The 27,579-nt window shown below is 46.8% G+C and overlaps 1 protein-coding gene and 2 long non-coding RNA genes across 11 annotated transcripts in view; 2 read left to right on the plus strand and 1 right to left on the minus strand.

Moving 5' to 3' along the window:
* Positions 1–1,122: 1,122 nt before the first annotated feature.
* LOC131504918 (uncharacterized) lies at positions 1,123–12,139 on the plus strand. Its single transcript, XR_009258189.1, has 4 exons — positions 1,123–1,196; positions 9,294–9,339; positions 10,053–10,159; positions 11,892–12,139. It is a non-coding gene; the product is annotated as an uncharacterized LOC131504918 (long non-coding RNA).
* Positions 3,702–19,446, minus strand: LOC131504917 (uncharacterized). 2 transcript variants are annotated; one of them, XR_009258188.1, is made up of 3 exons: positions 19,010–19,446; positions 7,866–8,084; positions 3,702–4,322 (listed from the first exon to the last, which is right to left on the minus strand). It is a non-coding gene; the product is annotated as an uncharacterized LOC131504917 (long non-coding RNA). The 2 variants fall into 2 exon arrangements; XR_009258187.1 differs by lacking the exon at positions 7,866–8,084.
* A 108-nt stretch (positions 19,447–19,554) lies between these two features.
* The window catches only part of SCMH1 (Scm polycomb group protein homolog 1), a 186,038-nt gene continuing 178,013 nt past the window's right edge, over positions 19,555–27,579 (plus strand). For 3 of the 8 annotated variants that reach the window (XM_058717848.1, XM_058717851.1, XM_058717852.1), the window contains exon 1: positions 19,555–19,736. The gene's annotated coding sequence lies outside the window, so the exon portion shown is untranslated. The remainder of the gene's footprint in view (positions 19,737–27,579) is intronic. The other 5 variants (XM_058717837.1, XM_058717834.1, XM_058717839.1 and 2 more) reach the window with 4 other exon arrangements.

Below are 27,579 nucleotides of genomic sequence, written 5' to 3' on the forward strand. Positions count from 1 at the left end.
ACTGCCCAATAGAACTTTCTGGGACAATGGAAGTATTCAATATCTGTGCTGTCCAATACAGTGACCACTAGCCACAGGTGCCTTTGAAGGGCTTGAAATGTGGCTAGTGCAATGGAGGAACTGAATTTTAAATTTTATTTAATTTTAATGAATTTAAATTGAAATAGTGCCTTGTGGCTAGTGGTTACCATATTGGACAGAGCAGCTTTACGACTATACGGCCTTTGGGCCTCTTCCTGGAGAGACGAGGAGGTAATTGAGACACAGGGAGACTAAGCAATTTGCTTTAAAGGCATCCGGCAACTCCATGGCAGGACTGAAATCAGAACCTAAGTTTTTTCTTATTCTAGGACCATTTTTTTCTGCATCACGACTGCGTACCTGGGGACTCCTGCCATGCTTTTCAATGGCTCCATGACTTCCTATGGGTTAAGTAGCCACCCCTGACTGCAATGCTCTTCTGCCCCACATCGGCTCTCTGCCTGGGAAACTCCTACCCATTCTTCAAGATCCAGTGCAAATGTCATGACCTTCTCTCCATCCCTAGCAGTCCCTTGCTCCCTCCCCATCTTCCTGCAGCATTCTGTCTACCTAGTTTCCGGAGCACTCATAGCATGATTAGCTATTTATTTGTCTCCTCACTTGACTAGAATTCCCTAGAGGCACAGACAGTGTTTTATTCTTCTCCTTGTCTCCAGAATCCAGCACAGGAGACTGGTCAACAAACATGTGTGGAATCAACATACTGAATGGACTACAACTGGCAGCCTTCAAATGAAAACAGACCTTTTCCAGGAGATAAGGATGTAGGACTAGGAATCAGGATGCTTGGGTTCTTTTTTTCTTTTTAATTTTTTTTGTTGTGAATTTATTTTTGAGAGAGAGAGAAAGAGTACGAGCTGGGGGAGGGGCAGAGAGAAAGGGGGACACAGAATCCGAAGCAGGCTCCAGGCTCTGAGCTGTCAGCACAGAGCCCGACGCGGGGCTCGAACTCGCAGACCGTGAGATCATGACCTGAGCCGAAGTCGGACGCTTAGCCGACGGAGCCTCCCAGGCGTCCCAGGATGCCTGGGTTCTGTTTGTGATGGGCTCAGTTGCTATGTGACCATGTGTAAACACTGCCCCCTCTCTGGGCCTGAGGGGGCTGGATCTGGTCATTTCTAAGGCAGGACACAGCCCCTTCTCAGGGTCTGAGGGTGAGCAGACCTGGAGGGGGTTTGCAGGAAGCAGTATTTGGGGGTGGCTGCAGACTGGCTGGAGCAGCTGGAAATGAGGGCTGAGGTCACTGAGACTGAGGGGCTGCCAGGAGATGCCACCGCGTCAGCAGCCACTGCTGGGCCACTGGGCTGGGAGAGTACGTGGGAGCCCCGGACACGGAGGAGGGAGGCCTGGGACGGGAGCAGAGGTTGGAACCATACAAACCAGAAAGAGGAGAAAGACGGAACAAAACAAAATACTGACTGTAGAAAATCAATTTCTGGTCAGCCTCCCATTCATTCATTCATTCATTTCACACATTCACTCACTGTTTATTCACAGATTTCCTGAGTTCAGGGGCTCTTAGATCATTAGAGAGGTTGAGGCCCAAAGTCAGGAGATGACTGATTCCAGGTCACATGGGGAGTTACTGACAGGTCTAGAACAAACAGCCCAAGCGCCTGCCTTCTCAGTTATGCCAAACCGCTGTGCAACTGACAGCCAGTTGTGCGCCTCGCTGGCCGGCCCAGCACCCCCTCTGCGCTGTCACCTCCTCGGCGGGGGACCCGGAGAGCCCAGCAGTCCTGCCAGGAACAGCGATCTCTTTCAGGTAGCAAAAGAGGACTAGGGTGATCCTCAGCCATGTCAGAACCTGACTCCTTGTGGAGCGGCTTGATTGGATGAGCCTCAGACTCGGAGAAGATGGTTCTGAATTCAAGTCCCTGGAGACTATCTTTTTTTTTTTTTTTTTTTTTCTGGACGAATTTAGAAAGTCATTCATCTTTCAGAGTCTGTTTCCTCATCCATAAAATGGAGATAGATAATTATCCCTCACAGGATGATGTGGTGAGGTTTAGATGAGATGATATGTGTGATCATGCATAAAAGGCATCAGTAACTGTCTTGTGAATAAATAAGATGGGACGTAAAATAGCAGCCCTGTCAGTGGCCGGCTGGCCTGGCACTCACAGCTAGGCCATGGCATTCTCTGAGCGAACATGGACATCAACACTAGACAAAGTCGCAGTAACCGTGACACAGCAAGACAAAGATATACCACTCCACAATCGCGCCTGAATACAGACAAAATCGTAAAAATGACCAACATCCTCCTCTCTCGGGAACACGAGTGATGAGGCGGCTTCTTTGCCAATTATAGACTTAGTTCTCCATTCTTCCCTGTCTTAGATAAAAAGATACCTAATCACTGGATTGCCTCTGCCTTCCGACAGCACTTGGGGAGAGCCAAACTCCTGCTTGCAACCAGCCCCTGTCAGTACCCTCTGACCCACCCCAAGCTGCCACAAGGGGCTCCATGTCCTTCAAGCAGCAAGTAATACAAATCCAACTTTGCTTGACTACAGATGTGCTCCTAGTGGTCTTTTGCTATGGGGCATTAACAAAGATTTAAATAATGGGAGTTCAGCCCCCATGATAGAACAGCGGAGGAACACACACACACACACACACACACACACACACCCCATGTATGTATCTGTATATGCATATGCATATACATTAAATATATATTAACTTTTTGTCTGAAGGATCTTTCCCTCAAATCATACAGTATGGGTGACTTACTACTCTGTTTATAAGTGAAATTGGCCATTTGGTCTCACAAGGCTCTGGTAAAATTTGGAAAATAACCATCATAGGCAAGGAATGGAGATATGGGAGTCAATATTTATGGAAATTTTACCATGTGCCAGACTTCATCTCATTTAGTCCTTACAACCATTCTGTGTGTGTGTGGGGGGGAAGTACAGTATTGTTCCCTGCAGTTTACAGATCGGGAAACTGAGGCTTGCAGAAGCTCGGTAAATGTTTGGCCAGGATTTGAAGCCCATGCTCCTTACACCCAGCCAGTGAGCTCCTCTACCCTCCCAAAGAAAAAGGGATGAGCAGGGGCGCCTGGGTGGCTCGGTCGGTTAAGCGTCCGACTTCGGCTCAGGTCATGATCTCACGGTCCGTGAGTTCGAGCCCCGCATCGGGCTCTGTGCTAACCACTCAGAGCCTGGAGCCTGTTTCAGATTCTGTGTCTCCCTCTCTCTCTGATCCTCCCCTGTTCATGCTCTGTCTCTCTCTGTCTCAAAAATAAATAAACGTTAAAAAAAAAAAAAAAGAAAAAAAAAAGAAAAAGGGATGAGCAGAGCTGGGCCCACTCTGTCCCCGTCTCTGCGTGCCCTGGCAACCAGGCCCCCTACATCTGACTTTTCTCAACCCAGAGACCCCACAGTCAGGCCTAATAATTAGTCTAAGTAAAGCATAATCCATTAGAGATCACAAGCCCTTAGTGCATTCTCATTTTATTCGTGGGGAAACTGAGGCCCAGGGAAGTAAGTCCCCTCCCCTACCTGGGTTTCCTCTGGCGGTTGCCATAGGGACAATGCCACATGTCCCCTCCCAACTCAGTTTTCAGTGATATCCCTTTGGTAGCTTGACATCATCGGTGGTATGAGTATTTACACCGTGGATATTGAAAAATGCTATAAATCAGGGTTTTTGTTTGTTTTTATTCCTTCTGAAGAGAGCCAGTTAAGACATTTACTAGCACACCACCGGCTTCCTCCTTTCTATAAGGAAAAGGAATCGTAAACATGAGTGGGGATCTGTTTGGGAACAGTTCCCATCAGACTGCAGGCGAACTGAACCTCAGCCTGGCATGGCTGTGATTTTATCACTAACATCCATATGCTTTGTGATTTATTTGTGTCAGAACGATCTGAGGGTCTTGATGAAAATGCTTCTTGGGCACCACTGAATGCAGTGAGTGGAGGGAGGGCTCCAGAATCTGCATTTCAACAGGTCTCCTCAGGTGACTTACTGGCTCCTGAGTTTGAGTACCACAGCTCCACATCCCCACTGCCATATCACATGATGCCTCAGACACAGAGGGCAGAGTTTACGCCCACAAAAATATGCAGTTCAGCCTCTGTACTTGAATGCTCACCATGTGCTAGCTGAGGGCACGTGAAGACAGTCCCAGGTCTTCTTCTGGCTTCCCTGTCTCTGAGGTGATGTAGACAGCGCATGGGTGCATTGACACTGGAATCAGGCAGAATTCCAGCCATGTCACCTCCCAGAGACTTCCATGTAAGTTTGCTGGGAAGTTCCAGTAGAATCTATTAATACATAGAAAATGTACAGCTAATTGTTAATCATCCCAACGATTTGAAGCAGAAGAATTGAGTTACGGTCCTGGATATGGTCTCCACGAGATGTGTCATCTAAGGCAAGTCCCTTCACCTCTCTGATGTACAGCATCTTTCCTAGAGGTTTATAAGACTCAAAGGAAATAACACTGGGAAAACGGACTCGTTTAAATAATGCTAGATACACATTTATTTCCTTAGCTCCCTCACCTTTGCAGGTGCGCTTGGGACTGTCTCCCTCACCAGCCTGTGAGCACCTCGGAGCGAGCCCTGGGCTCACCCATCTGTCTGTGTCCCACACATAATAAGTATTTCCCACAGGTCTGTGACTGAATATGAAGGTATGACCTACAGATTGATATAGACAGATAAAGCCTCTCGCACACAGATGCACATCGATACTGGTATGCAATTATTCATAGAGAGGTGACATGGAATTATAAACAGAGCACAGGGCTTGAGGTCAGGAGTTTCGAGTACTAGGGTGGGAAACTGTTTCTACCACTGCATAATAAATTATCACAAATTTAGGGGCTTAAAACAATACATATTTACGATCTCACAGATCCTATAGAGCAGGAATCCGACTGTAGCTTAGTTGAGCCCTCTACCTAGGGTCTCACAAATCTGCAGTCAAGGAGTTATCCAGGGCTGCCATTTCATCTGAGGCTCAACTGGGGAAGGATCTGTTTCCTCACTCACTCATTCATTAACAGAATTCAGTTCCCTGCAGCTGTAACACCGAGAGCTTCACCTTCTTGCTATCAGTCAAAGGCTGCCCTCAGCAACTGGACTTGCCTGCAGTTCCTTGCCATGTGGGCATCCCAACACAGGCATCCCACAAGACGGCGGCTTGTTTCTTCAAAGCCAGCCGGGGACTTAGAAGAGAGAGACTCCAGTGAGATGGGTGCTACAGTTTTTAAGTCATGTAACTGTGTAGCCACTTGTAATAATGTATATTCCATCCATTCCATCACCTTTGCTATATTCTATCAGTTAGAAGCAAGTCCCAGACCCTGCCCACACTCAGGCGGGGGGAATTACACAAAGCCGTGAATGCCAGCAGGTCCCTCCACCACAGGAATTCAGATGAACCTTATGAAGGATCTTCCTTGTAAAGCTGGCAGACAGTAGAAGTCTGAGAAACCTTCTAACCATTTCACTTTCCAAAGGAGAGACTGGAAGCCCAGAGAGACTGAGTCACCAATAAGTACACAGCAGAATCAGACTGGAATCTAGACCCCCCAACTGCCAATGTCCACTATACTGCTTCTCTCCCTGCTTATTGTCAGGACTTTGGGGCCAACAGACAAAAATTTATGATGCTTTGAAGATGTAGCTCAGTGGACATTGCAATGTCATGGAACACCTACAGAATAAATCCAAATTCTTAGCATGACATTCAAGATCTTTGGACTACCTGGCCCCACAAAGCTTTCTCATCTCACCTTTTACTATCCCCCCTGGTATGTTCCATCACAGAACTATTTGCAGCTTTTCTACCCAGAATGCCTTTCTCTTTCTATGCCTAGAAAACAAACAAACAAACACTGAATAAGTAAACCTAGAGTCCCAGCTCAAATGCCACCTTCTCTGTGAAACCCTCCTCAATTCTTATAGGCAGAATTAACCACTCCCTCCAATCTGCTCTCTTAGGATTTTGTTCAGGCTCCTGTGCACCCCTTTGCATAGGTATGAAAGTTGTTTTGAGTTCTATTTTCTCCTGTGAAACTAGGATCGTAGAGAAGGGTGATTAGAAAGATGTGAAACAAATGTGGTTAAACGAATCTATCCTGCCAGCTGGCCTTGTCAAGAGACCACCACAGCCTGTCCTGCTGAAACACCACCAAGGCTAATGAGAGTATTTATTTCAAAGTAGATGTCTCCAGAAGCTCACTGCAAGTCAAGAAAAGGCTAGCTAGATCCCCACCCAATTACATTTTCCTCGCTAGTTCTCTTAGCCCTGTGCTCTGATGGGTAAAGCTTTACAGATTGATTGAACAGAATTGGGCAGAATTCAACAGTCGTACTTGATGTATACCAAAGGCTAGCCTATTGTAAGAGTTCAGGTTACAGAGACAAATAAGACAAGAAGAGGGCATGGAAAATCTAAAGCACATGGGCTTTAGAATCAAAAAAGTTTGATTCATCTCAGTTCTATGACCTGGAGCAAGTAATTTAACTTCTCTGACCTTAGTTTCCACAGCTAAACAGGGGATAACAATGTATACTTCCTAAGCAGTGCTGTGTGGATTACATGAAAGGATATATATGCCTGGCACATGGCCGGTGCAGTGCCCCTGACCCATCCACAGGGAATCACCAGCTACACCGCAATGCTTCTCATCGGCTATGATGAACGCTGATAGGAAGTGCTGGGAGAGCAGAGTGAATTGAGCGACTCATTCTACTGTGCAGAACAGGAGGGAGGGGCACCTGGGTGGCTCACTGGCTTAAGCTTCCCGCTCTTGATTCCGGCTCAGGTCATGGTCTCACAGTTGGTGAGATTGAGCCTGTGTGGGGCTCTGTGCTGTCAGCACACAGCTCGCATGGGATTCTCCCTCTCCTTCTCTCTCTCTCTGCCCCTCCCAAGTCGTGCATGCTTTCTCTCTCTCTCTCTCTCTCTCTCTCTCTCTCAGAATAAATAAATAAACTTAAAAAAAAAAAAAAAAAAAAAAGGAGGAAGAGGCTTCAAACAGGATGAGCAGGAATGGCCAGGAGGACATTCCAGGCAAAAGGCATAGCAAGCACAGAAGCAGGCTGTCCTAATACCCAGTCTTGGTTTTGTCTGCTTCCAGATTAGGCAGCCTCTAGACCCTGAAGTTAACAGAGAGGTAAGACAGCATCTTCCTTCTGCGACAGATGACTGACATTTTTATTTCTTTGCCATACCGGGGAAAGTGCCTTCTCTCTCAACCAGAAATATGAGATAATCCAATTTGCAGCTAACTTAACGCTGAGAATTGAAATGCACTGAATTCTAAAGTTCTGATTCTAAGAAGAATGTCAAATGAGGCTCACTCCCAGTGCCTGCGATACAATTTTAAAATATATTTTACGGACTGCGATGCCATTAAATTGAGACGTATTAGAACCTGTGTGTGATCGAGTTGCTGTGGGAATGCTTAGAACCTTCTAACCTTTTACATCCATAATTGCATGACTTTAATCTCTTACACCCCCAGAATTGTAGAATGTTAGCTATGGAAGACCCCACCGAAGTTCGACCTCCACATCTTCCTGATGGAGAAACCCGGGCCAAGACATGGGGAATGAAACTGCCTCAGACCATACAGCAAAATCCTTAATTTCTGACACTGGAATGTAGGCCTCTCATCATTAAGCCAGAGCTCTTTCTCCTGCACGATGGTTACCTACTCCAGAGGGGCTGTTAAAAGTTTAGGGTGGGTCTTTTCAACTTGTGTATTTCAGTATGTTTTGAAAAGGTTTCATTTCCTTTGGGTCCAATTGGCTGTTTTTAACAAGGTCGATACTAAAAAGGTTTTATCATACCTCAGGCTCTTGACCATATCCTTGGTACTTAGGTCCTGAAGGTGATAGAATCTTAAAGTAGAAAGGGATTTTAGAGGTTTATCTTATTGTCTCCCCTTCCACCAGAGAAATAGCCTTCTTGAGCACTTCCTGTAGGATGTTCAGTGCTCCCAAGGAAATTTATCCTGTTGTGTGGCCAGGACTCCATGTTTCAGCGAGAACTCTGTTTCTCTGTCTACTCTGCCCAGAAGAGAAAGAGAAGGAAGGAGAGGGTGCTTACTTACTGAGCACTGTTTGGGTACCAGGCACATGTATGGGGGGCTTAAATATATCACCTCATTTAGTTCTTAAAACGTCTCTGTAAAGTAGATGTGATCATCCCAATATATGAATGGGAAAAAAAAAACTCAGTGAGTTTAAATAATGTGCTCAAGTTCATCCACAGTAAGTGGAAGAGCCAAGCCCATATGTAACTCTTTGGAATGTCCCGTCTCCCCTGCCTTCTGTCTCTCTTCCATAAAGCCTTTCAGCACGCCACACTACAACATCCTTTCATAATAAAAAAAAAAACAACCCTGCTTAAATGCCTTTGATGGCTCTTCAATACCCACTCGAGGTAAATCGTCCGAGCTCTTTAGCTTAACATCCAAGGCCCTTGACGATCTGGCTCCAGCTGGACTTTGCAGGCTCGCTTCCCTCCACTCTGCCAGCACATGCGAGGTTTTCCTTGAGGATGCCTTTCTGCCTGCACATGTCGTGCTCGCTGCCTGCCTGCCCTTCCCTTCTTCCTCTGCCTAAAGCTCCACTCAGCTGTCCCCTCCCTGGTGAGGCCTTCCAGGCTCTCTGCAGCATTATTCTTCTCCGCTTTCCCCCAGCACGGCATACACACCCCTTTCACACCGTTCTGGTCCTGCAGGGGCGGGGATCGTATTTTACTTTGCTTTGCATTCTCTGCTCTTGACATGTGATGGTAAATACTACAGATATTCATGGAACCGAACTGAGGCTTAATCCTTTCCTGGATGTGAGTCCTTCAGTTACTTGATGACCTCTCTAAGGCCTGCCCATGCCATTTTTTTCCTAGTTATTTCTTCTCCAGGCCAAATATTTCCAGCTCCTCCAGCTGTTTCTTGTAAAGTCTGATTTCCAGATTCTTATCATAGCGGTCATTTGCTTCTGGGTGACAATGTCAACATCCCTGTTTTAAAATGTGATGCCTATGGGGCACCTGGGTAGTTCAGTCGGTTAAGCATCTGACTTCAGCTCAGGTCATGATCTCACAGTATGTGGTTCCAGCCCTGCATGGGGCTCTGTGCTGACAGCTCAGAGCCTGGAGCCTGCTTTGGGTTCTGTGTCCCCTCTCTCTCTCTGCTCCTCATGTTCTGTCTCTCTGTCTCTCAAGAATGAATAAACATTAAAAAAAAATTTTTTTTTAAATGTGATGCCTAGGACAAAACTTAGAAGCCTGGATGAAGTCTGGTTACAGCAGAACAAGGTAAGAGGATTCCACCCTCTGATTGAGATGTAACATTTCTTTAACCATTACTGTGTGCCAGGAACCTCTCCCTAGTTTATTTTCTTGCACTCCTGCAATGATGTGACAAGGTGAGTGCTATTTTTCCTGTCTTATAGATGAGGATACTAGCCGTCTGGTAAGGTACTTTGAAAGCACATTAACTTAAAGTCACAAGCCCACAGCACAAAGTGAGCTTGTGGCCAACTGATACCTTTAGCTCATTTTTATGTCTACTGTGGGCAAGTTTTTTGTTTTTGTTTTTTCTAGTTGTAACCAGCTAGTAACAGGCTTAAGAGCAACTGAGGACAGAAAGAACCAGTACCTCTAGAAGGCTGTGGAATCACAGCACAGAGAAAAGACAGGTTGGATTAATGACCAACTTCCTAACAATAACAGCCTTTATCTAGGAGCTCAGACAGAGCCTGGAATTTCTCAGCCACGTAACTTCCTGGAACCATTTTTATTTGGTATTTTACGGAAGGAAAAAGAGAAGTGTCTTACTAAACAGTGAGATCTGGGTTCATCACTCCTCTGCAAAGCCCTGAGACCACCAGAATCTGAGCGGCCAGTCTGGTTGGGGCCCTGTGAGTTACAGAGGAGGCAGTAAGGAGGCTGGTCTACGGCCTGGGCCTGTGAGGACCCCACTGCACACATCATTCCATAAATGTCTACTGAGAATTCCTGTGTTCCAGGTATGGTGAGGGGCTGGGCATGAAATGAAGAATGCAGAGTCAGTTCCAACCTTCTGGAGCTTATCATCAGGGAAGACAGGCACAGAAGCAGATGTGCACACGAGGTGGTAAGTATAACGAGGAAAGGATGTGCCCAGGCCACAAGGGGAGCACAAGCAGGGACATTTAACCTGTCCTGGGTGAGGGTGGAAGACAAGGGATCAGGGAAACTGTGGCTTAACTGATGAGCAGGAGTTAACCTGGTGAGGCAGGAGGAGGAGTCAGAAGAAGTTCCAGGCGTGAGCAGAGGCAGATGCATAAAGTTCCCATGAAGTGGAAAAAATTACAAGTAGTTTCGTGTTTAATTACACTTCAAGAGGCTGGGGAGTATCCGGGATTATTAGGTGTGTGTTGTGTGTTAGGCACTGCAATAAAACACTCACATACCAAACACATTATTTCAGATCATTAACTCACTGTGTGACCTTGAGTGAGTGAATGCCCTTCTCTGGGCCTCACTAGTAAAATGAAGACTAGATGAATTCCAAGGTGCCATCTCATCTCGGGTCTGGCATGACCTGAGGGGCAGGCATTCTAATCTATGGTCTGTCTGCCACGTTTACAGAAACGCTGGTCAGATTAATGGAGCACCATGGCCCGGCTTTCCCAAGCTACAGGCAGCGTATTCAGCAGGAAGTAAATTCTGTTCGTCTTGAAAATGTTTACCGAGCATCTAATGTGTGCAGGATTCAGAAAAGACAAAGATTAAACTTGCTGTCTGGCAGGGTGGGCTACGATAAATGCCACTGGCAAGGGTCAGATGGTGAGCTGTAGGGAGCTCAGGGTTGGGAGAGATCAGAGCCAGCTTGGCTTCCTGGAGGAGAAGGCATTTGTGATGGGCCCAGGGTGCACAGATTGTCAGGGAAGAGGCTGAGCAGAGGCATTCCAGGCAAGGGAAGCAGCAAGAGCCCGACAAGCCAATCAACAACAGTACTTCCGCATCCCCCACCAACTGCCCCACTCCCCCCTGCACATCCACTGCTCACCCCACCCTACCCACTCTCAGGATTCTTAACTGACAGTTGAGACTCTCCAGAACAAAGCCTCCTTCTCTCTGTCCAGCTCACTGACCCATGTTGCTCCTACGTAAACCTCTGCTCCAGCCACACAAAGCTACCTGCCATTTCTTAAATGCTCCCTCAGTTTTCTGTCCCTATCTCACTCTGCATTTCCATACAAAGCCCTCTTTCCCAATACTCTCCTCTGCCTCTCACTTTCCTACCCATCATTCAAGGTCCACCTAGAATAGCATCTCCTCTATAAATCTGCAAGTCTATAAATCTACAAAGCCTCCCTGAATCTCTTCCAAACACTGCAACATTTTGACTGCATTTCCCTCCTGGCACTGAGCCCTTCCTGCCTTGTACTGTAATAATACCTTTCCTTGTGAACCGTAAGCTCTGTGAGGGGAATGCCATGCCATGTGGGTGTCTCTCCCAAGGGTCTTGCACAGGGGCACTCAGTGACAGACCGGATGGGCAGCTCCCCGGCACACGCACAGGCCGTGAGCAAAGTGGTCAGAGGGAGAGGTTAAACAAACCTGCGCTTTGACCGGCATTTAAGGGGACCCGGAGTTCTGTCACCATTGGCTATCCAGCCGGCATCATTGCCCTAGACTCAGGTGAGGCATGGAGCTCGCCAACAGCCCCCGCGGCTCGCTCTGTCATCCGCTCCTCGTAATTGCTTCCAGGACGTTCAGGGCTCCTGGTGAGTCTGATCAGAAAATTTCCAACCATTCTTCTGATGCGAAACTTAGTATGCAGATGAAATCTGTGTAAAGTGCCCATTTAATGATCTTAGGCGGCCTCGAAGCCGAAAAGGAGTCCCAAAGGGCCAACAACCAAAAGAAGGTGTGAAAGGGAAAACATCCACATCAAGAAGGAGACGAAGAGTCTGATGCGTCTCAGTGCCCCCCACCCCAGCCCACCCCCACTTTCTTTAAGCACCAGAAGCCATCTCTTCCCTTTCCTTCACCAACTCTCCCTTGGGGCCGCTGTCCCCCCCAACAGTGAAAATAAAATGTCAGACTGTGAAAGTAGACAACTGTTCCCTTGATTGTCAGTCCTGAAACAAGCATTCTTTCCTGCGGTCCCTTATGGAGGGCTCTGCCTCACAGCCCAAACCCACTGTCCATCTGCCTCTTGGTTTGAAAACTCCTTACATCTCCTTTTTAGAAATTCCAACTTGAAACAATGAAACCCGTGATGCGCTGTGCCCTGGGGCACTGAGTGGAATAAACGGGAAGTGTTCCCCTAAGGTACCACAATGTGATATACTTCATACAGAGATATTCAGCAAGTGCCAGCACAGAGGAGGCAGCAATGAACTCTTCCTGGAAAGTGTCAGAGAAGTTTTGACCTGGATATAAATAGAAGCAGGAATCCAAGAGATGATAGATGCCCTTTTTTTTTTTTTTTTTTTTTTTATTTTCTTGGCAAACATGCAGGGAGAGCTCCCTCCGAAGACGTCTTGTCTGGGACATTGGAGCTACAGGTGTGAATAAGGTTCCTAATCCCAAGAAACTTTCAGCCTAGAAAAGGAATTTCGAAATGTACCCTAATGACGGCAAGACCACCACATATCATGCCATGGAGTTACAGAACAAACCGTCAGCGGAGTTCACAGAGACTGTTTAAGAGAACGTTTCTCCCTGGATGGAGCACGCAGAATTCTAAGATGGCCCCCAAGACTCCCAGCCCCTGGTCCATGCATCCTGCATAATCAGAGACAGAGCATCTGATAAATTTTACTCCTGAGGTTAGGTTTATGTAATGTGGCACGGTTGCCCTCGAGTAGGGAGGCTACCTGGGCTGGCCTGACCTAATGACAAGTTTTGTAAAAGCTCAGAGTTTTCTCTGACTGTTGGAAGAATCAGAGAGATTGAAAGAGTGAGCAGGATTCAATGTGAAAGAGATTCTCTGTTGATGAGACGGAAGGGGGGCCACGTGGCAAGGACCTGAAAATAGTCCCCAGTTGACAGCCAGCAAGGCAATGGGGACCTCAGTCCTACAACCATAGAGAAAGGAATTCTGTCAAGGAGCTGAAGGAGCTTGTGGAATACACACAGCCTCCACATAACAAGGTAACCGGCCAACACTTCGACTTTAGCCATCCGGTACTCTGAGCAGAGAACCCGGCCACACCACTCCACTCCAGGCTTCAGACCCACAGAACTGTGAGCTAATCAATGGTGGTGTTTTAAACTAAGTTTGTGGTAATGTGTTATGAAGCAATAGGCACTTTCAGCACTGTCCTCTTGTTGGCTGTTTACATCCCAGCTTCCCAAACTGTGGGCTCCTTGGATTCAGGCCGTTATTTAATTATCCTTGTAAACTTAGGCTACTGATAAGACGGGTACTCCCTAAAATTCCTTCAAATGAATGTTTAAAGGAGACTCCAGGATGCAGATCAGGATCTGAATACACTCTGTGCATTCCCTCCTCCCAGAGATGGGGAGACTGATCCCAAGCCCAATGCTCAGACAAGCGGGACCCGAAAACTTACCATGTTTTAAGTAATACCCACACCCTTCTCCGCAGGGCTCTTGGGATTTATATTTCACCAAAGATCTTAGCTATAGGTGAAAGCCAAATATATTTCAAGTCCTTGAACCTCATCTATTCATTTCCTGTGAAACATTGTTTTTAATATGAGATAAAAAAAAAAATGACACAATGAACACTTGTATACCCTCCACCTAGCTAGCAAATAGTCAAAACTCCCTGCTTACTCTCCCTGATGGCTTTCCCAGCCCCAGGCCCCTAGAGATCACCACTCCCTGGAATTTGTTACTGTTTCCACGGTTGTCTTTATATTCTCCTACAGGTGTATGTGTGTCCCTCAACAAAATTGATCACGTTTTGCTTATTTTTAAACTTCATATAAATGGCAACACACTGCTTATCCTTTTTTTGTTATGCTATTTCTAAGCTGTTTTCATATTATTACATGTAGCTCTAGATCAGGGGGTTGGCAAATTTTTCTATGAATGGCCAGAGAGTCAGTATTCTAGGCTTTGCAGGCCATAAGCCCACTGTAGCACAAAAGCAGCCCATAGATAACCTGAGTGGGTTCCAATAGACTTTTATTTTCATATAAGTTGCATGTGTCATGAAAATATTAGTCTTCTTTTGATTTTTTTTCAACCATTTGAAAATGTAAAAATCATTCTTACTTTCTGGGTCATACACAAAGAGAAGGTCAGGCCAGATTTGGCCTAAGGACCTATTGTTTGTCAATCTTGCTTTAGATCATTCATTCTTTCTTTCTTTTTTTTTTTTTTTTAAGTTTACTCACTTATTTTTTGAGAGAGAGTGAAAGAGAGTGCTCATGAATGCACATAATGGAGGGGCAGACAGAGAATCCCAAGCAGGCTCCACACTGTCAGCACAGAGCCTGACGTGGGCCTCAATCTCACGAACTGTGAGATCATGATCTGAGCCGAAATCAACAGTCAGATGTTCAACCGACTGAGCCACCCAGGTGCCCCTAGATCATTCATTCTTATTGCTATAGAATATGCTGTTGATTTTACACCCATTAAAACAATTACCAAATATTTACCAGGCTCAAGAAATATAGTAAGCACTGTTTTAGATCAGACATTGGTCCTGCTCCTAAGAAATTTACCGTGTAAGTAGGCAAGATGAGACTTGTTAACTGATACTGAGGTAGAAAGTGAGAAAGACCCTAACAGAGGTTTGAATGGCCTGCCACGAGGGCCAACAGGAATGGAAGCAGGAGAACTCATTTCATATACGACCAGTGGTTGAGAAAACGGGCTCTAGAGACAGGCGACCTGGGTTCCCATCCTGACTCCACAATTTCCTAGCTGTGTGACCTTGGACAAGTTTCCTTACCTTTCTGTGCCTCAGTTTTCTCACTTGGGAGACGCAAATTATAGTCATGTTTACTGCGTAGGTTAGGAAAATTAAATTGTCACAAGAATTAAGACAGTACGTGTAAAGCATGTGGAAAAGTGCCTGATTCATAGTAAGCATTACATAAATGTTATTTTTTTATTATTCAAGCTGGAAGATCATGGAAGGTTTTGTGGAGGCTGTATTAAATCAGAGTCTTAAAAGATGGGTAGAATAAGGACATAGAGAAATGGAGAGGGAGGCATTTTAGAAGACAGGGCAGTACATAGAAAAGCCCAGAATAGCAAAGGACAAGTGTAGAAAACTACAAGTGAACCATATAAAGGAGAATGGAGACAAATGAATTTAGAAAGGAAAGTTGTGGCCAGATGATGGAGAGTCTTGATTTCAAGGTTAAAGCATTGGACTTGTCCTGTAGGTACTGAGGACTTATTAAGTTTTAGGATCTGGGGACTGACATGATGCTTCCTGTTCCTGGCAGCTGCAGGAGACAAGTTTGACAGAAGAGTCAGAATTACATTACAATTCAGGTTGCCTGGGTGGCTCAGTCTGGTGGGCATCCGACTTTGGCTCAGGTCATGATCTCATGGTTCATGAGTTCGAGCCCTGCGCTGGTCTCTGTGCTGACAGCTCAGAGCCTGGAGCCTGTTTCAGATTCTGTGTGTCCCTCTCTCTCTGCCTCTCCCCCGCTCATGCTCTGTTTCTCTCAAAAATAAACAAATATTAAAAAAATAATAATAAATTAAAAAAATAAGAATTACGTTACCACTCCAACAGTCCAGAGAATGAGGCCTCGACTAGGGAAGGTAAGGGTACTTTGGAAATGGATTGGATATGGAGGACAGGGAGGCATTTTAAAAAGTATTACCATGACGGGGCACCTGGGTGGCCCAGTTGGTTGAGCGCCTGTCTCTTTATTTTGGCTCAGGTCGTGATCCCAGGGTCTTGGGATCAAGCCCCATGTCGGGCTCTGTGCTGAGAGTGTGGAGCCTGCGTGGGATTCTCTCTCTCTCTCTTGGGATTCTCTCTCTCACCCTCTGCCCCTCCCCTTCTCACATGTATGCTCTCCCTCTCAAAAAAATTTTTTTTGAACTAAAAAAGAAAAAGCACTACCATGGCTTTAAGACTGGGTAACTGGGAGGATGGCCATGCCATCACCTGAAACAGGGGACACAGATAGAAAGAAAAGGTTCAGGATGGAGAGTCATGATTTTGGTTTGTAACCCATGAAGTTTAAGGACTCCGTATGGAATTGACTAAAGGAATTCTCAGCCCCCAGGGCTGAGAACAAAAAGTGTTGGGGAGAGGGCTGACGATCTAGACTAAAAGCTTTGGGTTAATCCTTCCAACAACTTGACGTGATTGGTACGTGATTATCCCCCCTTCTATTCTAGAGAGGAAGAGACTGAAACCAGAGAAGTTAAGGCTAACCCCACAGTTCATAATCAACCACCCCACTCTACTGCCACTGCAGGTGGCTTCTCAGGGCTTCACCCTGGGACAGTCCCCCAGGGCCTTGCTCAGAGACTATCCGATGCAATTCCAGGCAGCCTGGACTATCTACCTTCCTGACTTTAGCAAATTAGAAGCAGGTATGAAGGGGATGGACATAATGACAGCAAGAAAAGTGGCAGCTAAAAACCAGAAACTTTAAGAAACCATCTTGAGAATCCCGAAAGCATAGTATTCTGGGGCCATTTGTTAAGGCCCTTCACTCTTCAAAGAGTCCTTCACTCTTCAATAGTCCAAGAGGATTTCTAAATAATAAAGCCTGATACTGCTACCAATTCATGTTCATAATGAATCAAGAAAATAATTTTTTTTCTGTATACTTAGGATGGCTAAGAGGTTTCTAATACACCTTTAAAAGATTTTCATCTGGTATGGATACTTTTTCTTTTTGCTTTTTCTTTTCTTTTCTTTTCTTTTGAGAGGGAGAGAGAGAGAACACGACTGGGGAAGAGGGGCAGAGGGAGAGAGAGAGAGAGAGAGAAAGAGAAAATTCTGAGCAGGATTTACACTCAGCGTGGAGCCTGATGCCGGGCTCATGACCCAGGATCATGACCCCAGCCAAAATCAAGAGTCTGACACTCAACTGACTGAGCCACCCAGGTGCCCCACTTTCCTTTTCTAATGTTAAAGGAACAGACTCTCTGCACTCTGGGGGAACTTCTCTTCAAAAGCAGCTTTGCCTACAGCAGAGGTTTTGAGGTTTTGATTCGATTGTTTCTCCTCTCACTGTCTAAAGAACTCCACAAGTATGTGAAGGATACCCTTTAGAGGACCCTCTGCCAGGATCCCCAGGCCTACTCAGTCTGTCATAGCAACTCCTTCCCTTCCTCTCATCTTCCTCCCTGACTTGCTTCGCAGAAAATAGGCAATAAGAGGTAACAGCGTGCTGGGGTCAGAAGGAGCAGTAGCATCCACAGCAAACATGAGCAAAATCCTCGGGACACAGGGCCCAGTGGAAATAAAGGAATAAAACACTTGCCGTCAGGTGGTGAGGCGATACCAAATTAGGAATAAAAAGACCAGAGTCATCTGTGTCCCAGCACTGCTGCTTAGCTGCCCTGCACTCTCCTGTTATTATCCCTCTGCCTGGAATGCCAGTGCCTTGTGAACATACCCCTCAAGGCCTGGCTTGGGTCTTGAGAGCTCCTTCTGAACCGCAAATCTGATTAAGTTACTCCCCTCTTTAACACTTTAATAACTTCTCAGTACCTGTACCAAGGGTATTTGTGAACCTTGTGGTCTCAAGGTTCCCCTTTCCACTCTGAAAAATTATTGAGGACCTCTAAGGGGCTTTTTTATGTGCAGTTTGTTGCTTCTGTCAATATTTACCATGTCAGAAATTAAAACTGAGAAATTTCTAAATCTGTATTAATTCATTTAAAAATTACAATAATCAATCCATTATGCTAACATAAACACATTTTTTAAAAGTGTTTATTTCTTTTTGAGAGAGAGAGAGAGAGAGAGAGAGAGAGAGAGTGAGCAGGGGAGGGGCAAAGAGAGAGAGACACAGAATCCGAAGCAGGCTCCAGGTTCTGAGCTGTCAGCACAGAGCCCGATGTGGGGCTTAAACTCACAAACCATGAGATCATGACCTGAGCCGAAGTCAGAGGCTTAACCGACTGAGCCACCCAGGCACCCCATCATAAACACATTTTTAATGAAAATTATATTTTCCGCAAAAAAAAAAAATATATTAATGAGAAGAGTAGCATCTTACATTCGTGCAAATCTCTTTAACGTCTGGCTTAAAAGAAGACATCTGGATCCTAAAGTCTGTTTCTGCATTTAAGCTGTTGCAATATCATATGTCCTATATTTTATGGAATACTTCGCTGTACACTCGTGAGAGAATGGGTGGAAAAAGCAAACTACATTTAGCATTATTCTGGAAGTAATTGGGAGCTCACGGACCCGGGAAAGGATCTGAGGGACACCCAGGGGTGCCAGGACCAGATGATGAAAACCACTGGCCTACAAGGTAAATTCTAAGGTCGACATACAAGGACATCCAATGTCATTCTAGATCGACAAGACCTCGTCCCAGGTTCTGGCTTCCTCTACCTGTCTAGCTTCAGCGGCATCATCACCACTCCCGCGTGTCTCCCCCACACTCCTGTCACACCACTCACACCAGCCAGTCATACGGTGTCATGTCTTTATGCCTTTGCATACAACCTTCTCTCCGCCCGAAATTAGCTTTCCCCTTGCAGGCTGTTTCAAAAGCCAATTTGGATGTGTCGCGCCTCCTGTGACCCACCAGGAACAGAGCTGACCGCTCCCTGCAGGCAGAGCACAGGCTTCGATCAATGTCCACGACTGAGTCATTCACTGGCTGGGTGACCTTGGACAAGGGGTTTCACCTCACTCTAGGTATTATCCGGGCTGGATGCGGCTGTTAACCCAGAGGGGTGTAGCAGAGGGCTAGTGGGCACTGAAAGAATGACCTGGCTCAATGCGGGCTTGTTGAATGGGTGAGCCATGAGGGGACCGTGGGAGCTTATACTTAACTGAGCATCTACTTACCAGGTCCCTGCACTGTCCCGTGGGCTTTACAAGCATGAACCTCACGCCAGCCCCTTGGATGAGAGACGAGAACCCTGGGGGAGAGGAGCGAGGTCACTCGCTCAAGGTCATCCATCACACAGCTGGTCAGCAGCAGGGCGGGGACTCGAGCCCCGGGGTGCCTCCTCTGCGCCAGAGGCGGCGCCCTGCGTCAGCAGGGCCTCGGGGGACGAGACCTGGCGGCTCTTGGGCCCACCGTGCCGCCCACGGGCGCCTGCGCCGCCTCGGAGCGGGTGACCGGCGGCGGAAGGACTCGAACCCGAGCACGCAGCCTTCGCCGGGCCTCAGTTTACCCGTCCGGGAGATGCGGCGCGGAGAGACGGGCGCGGCGCGGGAGGGCGGGAGGCGGCCGGGACTAGCGGGGCCGGGCCGCTCGGTGGCGCCCTCCCCGCGCAGCCCCGCCCCGCCCCCCGCGCGCGGGCCCAACAGCCGCGGCGCGCGCCACCCCGCGACGGGAGGGGAGGGGCGGAAGCGGGGGGCGGGGCCGGGGAGCCGCCGCCGCCGCCGTCGTCGCCGCAGCCGCCGCTGCGGTCAAGCCCCCCGCCGCCAGCCCGCCGGCCCGCCCGCCCGCCGCCCTCCGGAGCCGCCCCCGCCCGCCCCCTTCGCGCGTCGGCTCGGGCTCCCTGCGCAGCGGAAACATGGCGGCGGGAAGGGAGTGAGCCGCCCCGCGCCGCCGCTGCGCCCGCAGGTAAGCGCCTCGGCCGCCGCCTCCGCTCCCCGGGCCAGTCCGCGCGCCCTCAGGGGCCTGGGCCGGCGGGGGCCGCCCCCGGCGAGGAGGCGGCGGCGGGACCTGCCCGGCCGCCGCCCCCGCCCCTCGGGGCCCGCCGGCCGGCCGGCCGGCTGCTGGCTGTCGGGCCGGGGGGCCTGTCTGCGGTCCGAGCGCGGCCGCGGCCCTTCGCGGCCGTGTCAGCCCGGCCCCCGCGGCCCCGGCGGCCCGCTGCGCCTGGGCGGCCGGCCGGGCGGGGCCCAGTGACCGGCCGCGGGCCTGACGCCGTAGGACGGGGACACGTCTGGAGGATCCGAGCGGCGGCCGCTCTGTCCGGGCCGGCGGGGTCGCGGGGGGTGGGGCGGGGGTGCTGTCAGTGCGCGGCGGGTCAGAGGCTCCGCTCGGCCGCGAGAGCCGGGGGATGCCTGGGGGTCGGGGCCGGCTCGGACCCTGGGCGGCGGGCGTGCGCGGGCCCGAGCTGTCAGCCGCGGCGCTCGGGCTGGCTCCGGCGGGGCGGCCGGAGCTGCGCCGGGACCGCTCACGTGGGCCGCCGGAAGCGGGCGGGGAAAGCCGGCTTCGAACATCGGAGCCGCGGGGCACCGCGGAGGGCCGGCGGCCGGGCGGGCTGGGACGCCGGCCCCGGGACGGGCGCGAGGGGTTTCCGGGAGCTGGGTGGACCCCGGAACACCTCCAGGCTGGAAGGGAATTTAAAAGTCTTCTAGGGCTCCTTTCTCCCGTCGCATGCCGAAGTCCCTTTGAAAATCCCTAAATCCACCCTGATCATTTGGCCACCTCCTCCAGTGATGGCAAACCCCGTTTCTCCCCATTCCGTTCCTGGACGGCTTTGCTTTTGAGAATTTTTTTTTTTTTTTTTTTTTTTTTTTTTTGTTGAAAGAAATCGCTGCCTCCCATTCTTCCTCGTTCTTCTCCCTTATGGGCAGCTGTTGAGTGATCAGAAGGTAGTAGTCCTTCCTCGGAGGCTCGTCTTCTCGTCGCTTGTTTTAGTTCCTTCAGTTGTTTCTCGTCCACTGAGGTTCTCTGATCCCTTCTCTGAAAGAGCTGGCCCATATCCTTTTTAAAGGAGAGAGCTTCTTAGTATGAGGAGACAAAACCTGTTAAGTTTCTCCAAGAAGATGCCTTGGCTTCAAGGATTGACCTGCTTAAATAAAAAGTATTACCTTCCTCATTTCTGTGCTGCGTTTTGAACTTAAAAAAAAAAACAAAAAACCCAAAACAGTCCAGTGCTGTGTTCAAACGACCTAAAAGAGATCCTATTTTGTGAAAACGTTTAGATTTCCTCTCATTAAAAAAAAATCTATCAACACTTTATCAGCTGAGTTGATATATATCAAAGTGTGGCAATGCACTATGCAAAGAGGAAAGCTTATTATTTCTACTCTGAAAAAGGATTGAGACCTAATTTGGGGCTAGACTGCAATTTAATATTTAGTTGGAGAGGGAAATGCTTATTACATTGAACTCTTTGCTCTGTGTCTAACTGCCGGAAGGCCCAAAATTACTATGAAAAAGAATATTTTTTGTTGTTCACTTACCAGCATTATTTTTTTTGCCAGCTTTTTCATCGCTTAGCCTTGGTATGTGGGGGTTAAGTTTTTCAAAAGTGCCTGTTACCAATGTCCTAAATAACCCAAAGCAACCCTGCAGGTTAGAAACTTTTCAAGTCCAGCAGAGGTACCATGGCCTTGTGGATAAAATGCCAAGCTCTTGTATCTGGGACCCTGTTCCAATTCTAACCAAAGTTTCACTGTTTTTAGAACATAGACAAGCACGTACCGGCAGTCAGAATTGGTTATCTTTGTTCTTATGTCTTTATTTTTTAAATTGGTCAGTGGTTTTGAAGTTTGTAGCACACTTGTCAAGTTTTGACTTCTGGTTTCTTTGTGCACATGCTATTTCCCTTTTATGTAAGTTGGGTAAAAATTTGTATAGGGCCGTTCTTTGTAGAACTGTACAGGCTTAGGAACGGCTCTGGTCCCTTCCCTTCAAAGAACTTGAAGTTAATGGTAGGGAGTACTGAAAACTCTGAGAAGGAACTGGTGTGAATATCCCACCGCAAATTTAAACTCAAGTTCCAAACTTTAAGCCTGTGTATCTACTATGTATCAGGCACTTTGGTATGCACTGTTACAAAGACGAATAAGATACATTTTCAGTTCCTGTGGGGCTGGTAAATTAGATGCCCAAACAGGTCAGAATAAAAGGTGAGAGGGTTGGATGATGTTGTGGCTGCCCCAAGGTGGGCGTGTGACTAGGGGAATGGTGGTGACACTAACCGAGACAGGAAACAATGGATGATAAGTTTGGTTTCAGACTTGAAGATTTTTCAGTAGCTTGAGTTAAATCGAATGAACAAACGTGGTAGAAGTAAACTAGAAAACAGGGAGGTTGTGGTCAGAAAGTGGAATATTGGTGTTAACTTGTCTGATGTGGGGCTCCTCTGGGTGACAGCTAGGTCTCTGTGGGTATCTGAGGTACACTAGAGGTGAAGGTCAGCGAAGCCGAGTATGACGGGAGCTGCGAGGCTGTTGTATTGAATGGGTCATCTGTGTGGAGAGTGAAGTGATTTAGGATGCTGGGGTGTGGGGAGGAGAGGATGTGACCCAGGTGCAGGGAATAGAGGGGATTAATCGGGAGGGTGGCAGATGACAGATGAGGAGGAGGGGTAGAAAGTGATGTAGCCAGATGGTGGACACCTCCAAGGAGGAGGAGGTTTTAAACAGAGAGTGCAAAAGTAGTGGTTTTTTACTTTTCCTTCTTGGGAGCAGGGTTCTGAACTCTCCAGCTTTATTCAGGACTCATATTCTTTTTGTTCTGAAGAGTTTGTTCTTAGTCTTGGGAAGTAGGAGGGCAAGTACCCTATATCAGATCTTTTCTGCTGATGCTTAATGACAGAGAGCAATAGAGGAGGGTTCCCCGCTGGTGATTAGCAGGCGGAGAGGAGACAGATAAAGCAGTGAGGCTGCACCCATGCTTTCTGGGAAGAGCCTACATTCTGAGTTAGAAAGACCAGGGTCCAAATCTAGGCTCCGTCACTTGCTAACCTTAGGACTGTAAGCAAATTGTCTGGCCTCTGTGACTTTCAGTGTCCTTACCTGTAAACAAATACATTCCTACTTCATAGGGTCACAAAGATTACATGGAATTATGTGTATAAAATCACTAGAAAAGCAATTGGTGCTTCCTAGATGCAAAGGAATCGTTAGTTCTCTTTCAGCTACCTTTAAGGGACTTAAGCCCTGCATGCTGACCTTTTTTCAGGTTTACCTAAATTATGAGGCAATATGTACTCTAAGAGAAAGCCAAGGGATACAGGAGTTCAGAGGAGAGAACCGTCATTTCTCAAAATTTGGAAACAAGGTTAGGCTTCACATTCAAAATAAATTTCATCTGGGCCTTGGTGAACAGATTTCAATAGATTAAATAATTTAGGTGGAGATACAAAGAGGGGAAAGTGTAAGGTATGTTTGTTAAAAATTGATAGTTGCTGGGCTGAAGCCTTTTTTTTTTTTTTTTTTTTTTTGGTGCAAGACTGTAGTTCTCTTCCTGCCTCAGCCATGGAAGCCCATACAGAAGCAGGGGCCAGAAACTCAAAGTTGTCTGGAATACTGAGCCCCCCACATGGAGTGCAGCTGTTCTGGATGGACTTCATAGGAATGACAAATAAACTTTTGTTAAACCACCAAAAAAAAAAAAATAGTTGCCACAGGTTTGAGTATTGTGTAAGTCAGAAGTGAGCCATATGGCTGGAGAGATGGCCTGGGGCCATAGTATTAAAGACCTGGAACTATGGGGGGGGGCACCTGGGTGTCTCAGTCAGTTAAGCATCGGACTCTTGGTTTTGGCTCAGGTCATGATCTCACTGTTGGTGGATTCGAGCTGTGTCCAGCTCTGCTGACAGAGCAGAGTCTGCTTGGGATTCTCTCTCTCCCTCTCTCTCTGCCCCTCCCCTGCTCACTCTCTGTCTCTCTCTCAAAATAGATAAATAAATAAACTTAAAAGTTTTTAATGAAAAAAAAAAAAGACCTGGAACTATGGAGTTTGGACTTGATTCTAGGTAGACTAGGGAGCCATAGATTGTACATGCTCTCTCCCCACCTCAGTTTCCTGTCTATAAAATTTGTAGTTTCAGAAACTTTGGATTTTTGTTTGAAGTAAACCAAGTAAGAAATTCCACATTTGGAAACAAGTTCCTACATAGGCCAGTTTTAGTTATAGATTTATAGTTGTCGTTTAATCTCTGCAATAGCCTTGTTTGGTAGATAGGCTTAGTGGAGTTAAGAAACATAGGTGATTCTTATAGAAAGTGACTAGGGATGCTCTGATTTTAAGTTTTGTCTTTTCTATACTAAATGTCACCAGTTGTTAATTATACAATCTTGGGCTCGTCACTTTACCTCTCTGGTCCTCAGTTCCCTCATTTTTGTTAGGTGTAGGTTTAACTAAGATAGTAAGTGTAAAGCACCTTGCATAATGTCAGTTGTATAACAGTCCCTCCGATGTTGTCCCTTCCCTCACACCGTTGCCAAGGCCTTAGTGCTAACTCCCTAGCCAGCAGGAACTGCTAGAGCTAATTATTTTGATAACCTTATGGCCACATAAAGCAGCTAGTCTTATCATCTGTTATCTTTGTCCTGTCTTCTCCAGTCACTGTCTTCCAAACTGCTTTTCCTGTGCTGACTCAGCTTCCTCCTCCTGTCTCCCAACTCTGCTTGTTTGTTCCCTCATACCTTTCCATAGGCTCTCTGAAACCCCTGTTTCCTACCCTGCTAACCATTTTACTAGATTTGTGTGTGTGTCATGAAGAGCACCTATAGTTGCCTGCTCTGTAGTTCTTTTGAATGGGTGCAGCGCATTCTCCCACGCCCTGTGCACAACGAGGAAGATAAGGATGTTTGTAGTTTTCTGTGCACCACTGTTTTGTCCATCTTCTTGAAATCGGTGTGCTCTGTGGTACAAGGGCTACTCTTGTCTTCTTGTGTATAGAGCTTCTCCATCATTTAGGACCTGACATGTACGGTCTTCCTTTCCACCTCAATTTCCGTCCTCACCCTGAGTAACTGCAGTTTTCACACAGATGATTGTTTCCCCGAACAATTGCGCCTTCAACTCAAGCGATCATCCTTTTAGCTTATCAACTCCCATAGTCACACCATGGACCTTGTTATCACCCCGAGATGGCCCGCCTCTGCAATTATAAAGGAAGACTTGCAGCTTTATTCAAAATGTCTCCGACTTGTCCTTCGACAGCTCTGTTGTTTGATCTCTTTGAAGCCTGCCTTCACGTCCTTCCCTATCCGGGAAGGATGATTAATTTTCTTAGTCTACCATTTATTCGGTTTGCTTTCTTGCCGTCCTCCTCCATTCCCTTGCTCTGCTGTTCTTCTGCCCTTGTCTGGGCAAAATCTCGAACCTCGTTGGATCAGACCTCTCTTTTGGCAGTCGTAGCCCAGAGCCCTGCTGGAGATCACACGCTTCTCTGCAGATTGCTGCCGTTGTGCCTTGAGTACCTAGTCATTTCTTTGCCCTAGTATTCATGAGGTCTTATGTCACATGTTTCTCAAAATCATATCTGTATTTTCTTGCTTCCTCCTCTTTCTCAAGACTAAATCTCTGACTCTTGTCAACCTCTTTCTCTCTTCTGACTCCTTTTCTTTTATTTAAATCTGCTTAGAAATCTCCCATCTTGAAGTAAATCTTGTAAATAAAATCTTAAATGCATGTCTCCCTCCAGGCACCACCTAGTCTCCTACCTATCTCCTTTACTCGAACTTGTTGAGTTGTATACATTTAATACGTAAACTTTCTCACTCTTACCTCTTCGTTGCATTCTGGTTTTAGTCTCCATCACTGAATAAGCTTCAGTTTCCTTATCTGAAGATGAGGCTAATGGTAGCTATTAAGTACTATAATACCTGAAGATTTTTGTGATTTTAGGTGAGGTAATCTATATGAAAGAGCCCTGCACAGTGACTAGCACATTGTAGCAATGCTATATATGTTACATTCATGTGTTCCTTTTGTTATTATTGCTACTTATTTAATCTTCAAAAGACTCATGAGGGGATAAGCCTCCTTATTTTGCAATAAAGGAAACAGATTTAAAGTTTTAGAAATTTGCCCAGATCTTACAGAGTCTCTGAACTGCTCTGAGCGGGGTCACCAGCCTTGTCCTTATTGGTAACAACAGGGGGAGGCAGGCAATTTTAAGGCCTCAGCAGCAGCATTTCACATTTATGATTATCCCCTCTTCTCAAAACTTTCTTTTCCCCCTTTGGCTGCGGTGCCTGTCAGCGTGTTAGTTCCTCCTTGGCCACTTTACCCCAAGTGTTTTTTGGATGAGAACCTCCCTTCTCTTGCCTGTCTTTGGTCCTAAGCCTTCTTCTGTACATTCCCTTAGCAATCTCAGCCACTCACTTGGCTTACGATAATGACTGTTAGCTCATGACTCAAATTTCTATCTGTAGTCAAGATAATCTCCACTGAGTGTTAGAGCTGTGTACTTAGCTCCCTGTAGTCAGCTTCACAAACAGCTATGTATCATATCTGCTTTAAAGTCAATATGGCCCATCACCATAGGTCCTAGCGTGCTGTGTGAAAACCTTCTGAAATTGAAACGGACCTAATAAAAGTTGTCTTGAGTTTTGTTTTGTTTGAGAGAGAGAGAGAGAGCATGCATGCACAAGAGTGATCCTGGGAGGGCAGAGAAAGAGGGAGAGAGAGAATCTTAGGCAGGGCTCAATCTCACCACTGTGAGATCATGACCTGAGCCGAAATCAGGAGTCGGATGCTTAACTGACTGAGCCACCCAGGCTCCCCAAGAGATATTTCTTAAAATAAAGTCAGCGTGTCCCAAATTGAACCTAACATCCTTGCCACTTTTCCTGCCCCTCCTTCTTCATTTAAGAAAACTTGTTTTCCTCACGAGTGATTCTGGTTTAGAGAAATTTCTGTTTATTCAGTAAATAGTTATTGTTGATCACTTAGAGATATTTAAGGCATAGTTGTTTCTCTCAGGGAGCTCACTGTTTATGAGGGGAAGGTAAGACACGTACTTAACTAATTCGTATACATAACTCTAAAAACTCCAGAAATTCGGAGGTGGAAGGAGAGGTCGCTGACTTCTGGGGTGGTCTTGTAAAATCTCCAGGTTCATTGCTTAAGGAAAGCTCGACATAGGTGATTTGAGAGTAGAGGCTGAGGGTGCCCGGGGGGTTCAGTTAAGAGAGTAGTAGAGGCTGAGATGGAAAGGATGAGAATCTGGAAACAGAATTGCTTTTGGAAAGCTAAAAGTGAAAATTTTGTCCTTTCTCTTAAACCCTTGGAATATTACACACTTCATTAAAACCAAAATTCGTGTAGGATGGTTTTAATTGCTCTTTGACAAAAAGTGTCATAGGCTCAGTTAGCAGCAATTTGTTGGAGCATTGTATTGAACATATACTCTGTTAGACACTTGGAAGATAGAGCTTAATAGGAAATATTCAGTGCTGTGTAGGCATTTGTAGCCTGCTAGTGAAGACACTAGTGATAATTATATTACAGTGTAGTAAGTGCTATAGCAGTGGTAGGTGCAGTATGGTGGGATTGCTATATATTGCTAAGGGCCGAATTCTGTCTCTTGCCTGCCCTCAAAATTGGTGTGTTGAAGTCCTAACCTCCAGTATTTCAGAATATTTCAGTATCTCCCATTTGGAGATAGGGCCTTTAAAGAGGTAATTAAGCTAGAATGAGGTCGTATGGATGGGCCCTCATCCAATATGACTTGTGTCATAGTATATGAAGAGGTTAGGACACATGCAAAGGA

This window comes from Neofelis nebulosa, chromosome 2 (assembly GCF_028018385.1).
Source record: "Neofelis nebulosa isolate mNeoNeb1 chromosome 2, mNeoNeb1.pri, whole genome shotgun sequence".
Lineage (NCBI taxonomy): Eukaryota > Metazoa > Chordata > Mammalia > Carnivora > Felidae > Neofelis > Neofelis nebulosa.